The following is a 7,500-nucleotide window of genomic DNA, read 5'->3' on the forward strand; positions in this document are numbered from 1 at the left end:
GGACGCGGCCCAGCGAGCCGGCTGTAACAGAGAAGGCGGCGTTCTGGAGAGCGTTACAAATCCTTTGCATCTCTTTCGGGCGTGCACCGTGCACCCCCGAAACACACCCGCCCCCCCCCCCCCCCCCCCCCCGGCCCTCCTCAGTCCACCCTCCACACCCCCAAGACCCCGTCTGCCACCTCGCGCACACGTGCGCGCAACACAGACGCGCCGACGCAGACGAGCGCCCCCCCCCCACCTCCCAGGCCAAGACCCCTCACGAGTGGCAGACACGGGCACACACCCAGCCCACCCACACCCACCCCGCGCCGCCCCACGGCCGCCCCACAACTCACCCACAGGCAGGGACCCGACTGACCCTCAAGGACCACACAGGCCTCCGGGACCCCTCTACCCGCCAAGGCAGCCAGGCATCTGGGTCACATCTGCCCCACAAGTACTGCACCCGCGCTGCCCCATCGCTGCCCCGCAAGTTCTCCCCGAGGAATGGCGGGCCTCAGGGCCCGCCGTCTCCCCCCAGGGAAGACAGGCCTGCGGGTGCCCCCGGCCCCACAGCTTCCCCACCAGTGCCCCACAGCAGCCTTGCAAGTGCTCCCCGAGGAACAGCAGGCTTCTGGGTCACATCTGCCCCACAAGTACTGCCCCCACGGCTGCCCCACGGCCGCCCCGCAAGCGCTCCCCGAGGAACCGCAGGCCTCTGGGCCTGCCGTCTCCCCCCAGGGAAGACAGGCCTGCGGGTGCCCCCGGCCCCACAGCTTCCCCACCAGTGCCCCACAGCAGCCTTGCAAGTGCTCCCCGAGGAACAGCAGGCTTCTGGGTCACATCTGCCCCACAAGTACTGCCCCCACGGCTGCCCCACGGCCGCCCCGCAAGCGCTCCCCGAGGAACCGCAGGCCTCTGGGCCTGCCGTCTCCCCCCAGGGAAGACAGGCCTGCGGGTGCCCCCGGCCCCACAGCTTCCCCACCAGTGCCCCACAGCAGCCTTGCAAGTGCTCCCCGAGGAACAGCAGGCTTCTGGGTCACATCTGCCCCACAAGTACTGCCCCCACGGCTGCCCCACGGCCGCCCCGCAAGCGCTCCCCGAGGAACCGCAGGCCTCTGGGCCTGCCGTCTCCCCCCAGGGAAGACAGGCCTGCGGGTGCCCCCGGCCCCACAGCTTCCCCACCAGTGCCCCACAGCAGCCTTGCAAGTGCTCCCCGAGGAACAGCAGGCTTCTGGGTCACATCTGCCCCACAAGTACTGCCCCCACGGCTGCCCCGCAAGTGCTCCCCGAGGAACAGCATGCCTCGGGCCTGCCGTCTGCCCTCAGGAAAGACAGGCCTGCGGGTGCCCCCGGCCCCACAGCTTCCCCACCAGTGCCCCACAGCAGCCTTGCAAGTGCTCCCCGAGGAACAGCGGGGCCTCTGGGTCACATCTGCCCCACAAGTGCTGCCCCAGTGCTGCCCCACGGCTGCCCCGCAAGCGCTCCCCGAGGAACCGCAGGCCTCTGGGCCTGCCGTCTCCCCCCAGGGAAGGCAGGCCTGCGGGTGCCCCTGCCCCCACAGCTGCCCCGCAGGGCCCCACAGCTGCTCCACAAGTGCTCCCCGAGGAACAGCGGGGCCTCTGGGTCACATCTGCCCCACAAGTGCTGCCCCAGTGCTGCCCCACGGCTGCCCCGCGAGTGCTCCCTGAGGAACCGCAGGCCTCTGGGCCTGCCGTCTCCCCCCAGGGAAGGCAGGCCTGCGGGTGCCCCTGGCCCCACAGCTTCCCCACCAGTGCCCCACAGCAGCCTTGCAAGTGCTCCCCGAGGAACAGCAGGCTTCTGGGTCACATCTGCCCCACAAGTGCTGCCCCACGGCTGCCCCGCGAGTGCTCCCCGAGGAACCGCAGGCATCTGGGCCTGCAGTCTGCTTCCAGGGAACTCAGGCCGGCGGGTGCCTCTGGCCCCACAGCTTCCCCACCGGTGCCCCACGGCTGCTCCGCAAGTGCTCCCCGAGGAACAGCATGCCTTGGGCCTGCCGTCTCCGCCCAGGAAAGAGAGGCCTGCGGGTGCCCCTGGCCCCACAGTTGCCCCTCCAGTGCTCCCTGAGGAACAGCGGGCCTCTGGGTCACATCTGCCCAACAAGGGCTGCCCCACAGCAGCCTTGCAAGTGCTCCCCGAGGAACAGCAGGCTTCTGGGTCACATCTGCCCCACAAGTACTGCCCCCGTGCTGCCCCACGGCTGCCCCGCAAGCGCTCCCCGAGGAACCGCAGGCCTCTGGGCCTGCCGTCTCCCCCCAGGGAAGGCAGGCCTGCGGGTGCCCCTGGCCCCACAGCTGCCCCGCAGGGTCCCAGAGCTACTCCACAAGTGCTCCCCGAGGAACAGCGGGGCCTCTGGGTCACATCTGCCCCACAAGTGCTGCCCCAGTGCTGCCCCACGGCTGCCCCGCAAGCGCTCCCCGAGGAACCGCAGGCCTCTGGGCCTGCAGTCTGCTTCAGGGAACGCAGGCCTGCGGGTGCCTCTGGCCCCACAGCTTCTCAAACTCTGCCCCACGGCTGATCCGCAAGTGCTCCCTGAGGAACAGCGGGCCTCTGGGTCACATCTGCCCAACAAGGGCTGCCCCACAGCAGCCTTGCAAGTGCTCCCCGAGGAACAGCAGGCTTCTGGGTCACATCTGCCCCACAAGTACTGCCCCCGTGCTGCCCCACGGCTGCCCCGCAAGCGCTCCCCGAGGAACCGCAGGCCTCTGGGCCTGCCGTCTCCCCCCAGGGAAGGCAGGCCTGCGGGTGCCCCTGGCCCCACAGCTGCCCCGCAGGGCCCCAGAGCTACTCCACAAGTGCTCCCCGAGGAACAGCGGGGCCTCTGGGTCACATCTGCCCCACAAGTGCTGCCCCAGTGCTGCCCCACGGCTGCCCCGCAAGCGCTCCCCGAGGAACCGCAGGCCTCTGGGCCTGCCGTCTCCCCCCAGGGAAGGCAGGCCTGCGGGTGCCCCTGGCCCCACAGCTGCCCCGCAGGGCCCCAGAGCTGCTCCACAAGTGCTCCCCGAGGAACAGCGGGGCCTCTGGGTCACATCTGCCCCACAAGTGCTGCCCCAGTGCTGCCCCACGGCTGCCCCGCAAGCGCTCCCCGAGGAACCGCAGGCCTCTGGGCCTGCCGTCTCCCCCCAGGGAAGGCAGGCCTGCGGGTGCCCCTGCCCCCACAGCTGCCCCGCAGGGCCCCACAGCTGCTCCACAAGTGCTCCCCGAGGAACAGCGGGGCCTCTGGGTCACATCTGCCCCACAAGTGCTGCCCCAGTGCTGCCCCACGGCTGCCCCGCAAGCGCTCCCCGAGGAACCGCAGGCCTCTGGGCCTGCCATCTCCCCCCAGGGAAGGCAGGCCTGCGGGTGCCCCTGGCCCCACAGCTGCCCCGCAGGGCCCCAGAGCTGCTCCACAAGTGCTCCCCGAGGAACAGCGGGGCCTCTGGGTCACATCTGCCCCACAAGTGTTGCCCCAGTGCTGCCCCACGGCTGCCCCGCAAGCGCTCCCCGAGGAACCGCAGGCCTCTGGGCCTGCCGTCTCCCCCCAGGGAAGGCAGGCCTGCGGGTGCCCCTGGCCCCACAGCTGCCCCTCAAGTGCTCCCTGAGGAACAGCGGGCCTCTGGGTCACATCTTCCCCACAAGTGCTGCCCCACAGCTGCCCTGCAAGTGCTCCCCGAGGAGCCACAGGCATCTGGGCCTGCAGTCTGCTTCAGGGAACGCAGGCCTGCGGGTGCCTCTGGCCCCACAGCTTCTCAAACTCTGCCCCACGGCTGATCCGCAAGTGCTCCCTGAGGAACCGCAGGCCTCTGGGTCACATCTGCCCCACAAGTACTGCCCCAGCGCTGCCCCACGGCTGCCCTGCAGCTGCTCCTCAGGGAATAGTGGGACTCCGGGCCTGCCTTCTCCCCCCAAGGGAAGACAGGCCTGCTGGTGCCCCGGCCCCACAGCTGCCCCGCAGTGCCCCACGGCTGCCCCGCAAGTGCTCCCCGAGGAACAGCAGGCCTCTGGGTCACATCTGCCCCACAAGTACTGCCCCAGCCCTGCCCCACGGCTGCCCTGCAGGTGCTCCCCAGGGAATAGCGGGTCTGTGGGCCTGCCGTCTCCCCCCAGGGAAGACAGGCCTGCGGGTGCCGCTGGCACCACAGCTGCCCCACAAATGCCTCACGGCTGCCCCAGCTGTGCCCCCCGGCTGCCCCACAAGTGCTCCCCAAGGCACCCAGGCGTCTGGGTCACATCTGCCCCACCCCAACTGCGCGCACACCGAGGCACTTGCACACGGGTGCACCATCTCCCCCGCCCCTTCCCATTCCCCCCTTCGCCTCTCACCCCCCCCAGCAGGCCTCTCCCCCAGCCCCAAAGCCCCGTCTGCCGCCGCACGCACACGTGCACACAACACCCACCCCACCCCCTCCAACGGGCCCGAACCTCTCGCGTGCGGCAGACGCAGACGCAGACAGAGCGTCTCCCCCCAAGCCCCGCTGCCGCCACCGAATTACCACCCACCCCCCCGCCACACCCCGCTGTCCCCCTTCACCCCCCCCTCCCCCGCCTCTATTCACCACCCGGTTCACTGCGAATCCGGCCGCCCCCTCCCCACGCTGCCCTCGGGCAGGTTTGCCACCCCCCCCCACCCCGCCCCGGCAAGGACGGCGGGAGACTTTAGGACCCAGCGGAGTCCCTGCCGGCTCCGTGCCCGGGCGGGTTAAGGGATTCCCGGTGGCGAGCGGGGATCTAACCCCGGCTGCCGAGTCTCTACCCTGCCGCGCCCCTGGCCCTGGCCGTGCCCGTGCCCGTGCCCCGGCGCTCCCGCCTTCCTTTCTCAGCCGCTCGCTCGCTCGCTCTGCTGCGCGCCTGCCCGCCCCTGCCGCGGCTGGAGAACCCACTGAACCCCCCCGCCCCCGCCCCCAGCACACACAACGCCCCCCCCCCCCCCCCCCCCACCTTACCGACCCAAAACCTACTCCGAAAAGAGGCACCGCGTGCCTGCCGCCCTCTCCCCGGCCCACCTCTGCGCCGTGCTCCCCGCCCGCTCGCTGCCCGCTCTCGCCTGCCTCTGCACCGGCACCCCTTCCCCGCCGCTGCCGCTTGCCGGGCAGTGGTGTGCTCGCGCGCCCGCGCAGGGCGCGAAGCCGCGGACCGCCACGCCCCACCCCCACCCCCGCCCCCGACCTGATCCGGGTCAGGGTGGCGGCTCTGCCACTGGCGCTTAAATCACGAACAAAAAAAAGTTGAAACTTAGTTTTTCGCCCACCCCAACCCCTCCCCCCACCCACATACCCCCCCCTCGCCCGACAGCCCCCCCCCCCCCGCCCCCCCCCGCCGGGACGATCCGGGTCAGGCTGGCGGCTGTGCCAGTGACGCTAAAAACGTGAACGAAAAAAAAAGATCAAAATTATTTATCACCACCCGGTGATAAATCAAAATTATTTATGAGCCCCCGGCCCCCCCGCCGCCCCCCCACCCCCCCACCCCCCACCTGCCCGCACGCACTTGTTGGAAGGGAGGACCCGGGTCAGGCTGGCCGCTGTGCCGGTGACGCTTAAATCATGAACGAAAAGAAAAAACAAAAATATCACCCCCACCCCACACCGGCTGCCCGGTGTGCCCGGCTCCGGGGACCGGCTCGGCTGCAACTTCTACCCGCCTCCGGGGATAGGCGGGCAGGTCTACTTCGCTCCGGGAACCGGACCGGCTGTCAGGTCTACCCGGCTCCGGGGTCCGGGTCGGCTGTCAGGTCTACCCGGCTCCGGGGACCGGGTCGGCTGTCAGGTCTACCCGGCTCCGGGGACCCGACCGGCTGTCAGGTCTACCCGGCTCCGGGGACCGGATCGGCTGTCAGGTCTACCTCGCTCCGGGGACCGGGTCGGCTGTCAGGTCTACCCGGCTCCGGGGTCCGGGTCGGCTGTCAGGTCTACCTCGCTCCGGGGACCGGACCGGCTGTCAGGTCTACCTCGCTCCGGGGACCGGACAGGCTGTCAGGTCTACCCGGCTCCGGAGACCGGATCGGCTGTCAGGTCTACCCGGCTCCGGGGACCGGATCGGCTGTCAGGTCTACCCGGCTCCGGGGACCCGACCGGCTGTCAGGTCTACCTAGCCCCGGGGACCGGATCGGCTGTCAGGTCTACCCGGCTCCGGGGACCGGATCGGCTGTCAGGTCTACCTAGCCCCGGGGACCGGGTCGGCTGTCAGGTCTACCCGGCTCCGGGGACCGGATCGGCTGTCAGGTCTACCCGGCTCCGGGGACCGGATCGGCTGTCAGGTCTACCCGGCCCCGGGGAGCGGATCGGCTGTCAGGTCTACCCGGCTCCGGGGAGCGGATCGGCTGTCAGGTCTACCCGGCTCCGGGGACCGGAGCGGCCGTCAGGTCTACCTCGCTCCGGGGTCCGTATCGGCTGTCAGGTCTACCCGGCTCCGGGGACCGGATCGGCTGTCAGGTCTACCCGGCTCCGGGGACCGGAGCGGCCGTCAGGTCTACCTCGCTCCGGGGTCGGTATCGGCTGTCAGGTCTACCTCGCTCCGGGGACCGGATCGGCTGTCAGGTCTACCCGGCTCCGGGGACCGGTTCGGCTGTCAGGTCTACCCCGCTCCGGGGACCCGACCGGCTGTCAGGTCTACCTCGCTCCGGGGACCGGATCGGCTGTCAGGTCTACCCGGCTCCGGGGACCGGATCGGCTATCAGGTCTACCCGGCTCCGAGGACCGGATCGGCTGTCAGGTCTACCCGGCTCCGGGGACCGGATCGGCTGTCAGGTCTACCTCGCTCCGGGGACCGGATCGGCTGTCAGGTCTACCCGGCTCCGGGGTCGGTATCGGCTGTCAGGTCTACCCCGCTCCGGGGACCCGACCGGCTGTCAGGTCTACCCGGCTCCGGGGACCGGATCGGCTGTCAGGTCTACCCGGCTCCGAGGACCGCGTCGGCTGTCAGGTCTACCCGGCTCCGGGGACCGGATCGGCTGTCAGGTCTACCCGGCTCCGAGGACCGCGTCGGCTGTCAGGTCTACCCGGCTCCGGAGACCGGACCGGCTGTCAGGTCTACCCGGCTCCGGGGACCGGATCGGCTGTCACGTCTACCCGGCTCCGGCGGTACTTAGTGCCGGAGTGGCCGGGTAGACCTTGTGTCCGGAGCACGCACTTCCAGCCGCCGAAGGGGTCGCTGTTTTTCGTTACCTCCAGTTGTGTCATCGTAAGAGGCGGCGTGTTTGGCGCGCCTCCCCGGTGGGCAGTGCCTGCGCTCTTGAGGCCGTCCGGGGGTAGAGACGTGATTTTCCGTATATGGGAGGGAGTACTTACTCGGCTCCTAAGGGCTTCCAGCGCGAACGCGCATCCTGCGGGCTGACTTCCCGCTGAAAGCAGAGGTGAGGGGCGGCACCTCTGGCTACTCTCCTGGCAGACATGCGTGCATTACCGAACGAAATTTGTTGCTCCGGGGTAGGCGTCTCCCCGCTGGGCAGGGCGAAGAGCGGTGGCCGGCGGCGGTCACCGGCACTTTCGAATGCCGGAAGACCGGGGGAGACAAGCCTGCCGC

This window comes from Rissa tridactyla, unplaced genomic scaffold (genome assembly GCF_028500815.1).
Source record: "Rissa tridactyla isolate bRisTri1 unplaced genomic scaffold, bRisTri1.patW.cur.20221130 scaffold_63, whole genome shotgun sequence".
Classification (NCBI taxonomy): domain Eukaryota; kingdom Metazoa; phylum Chordata; class Aves; order Charadriiformes; family Laridae; genus Rissa; species Rissa tridactyla.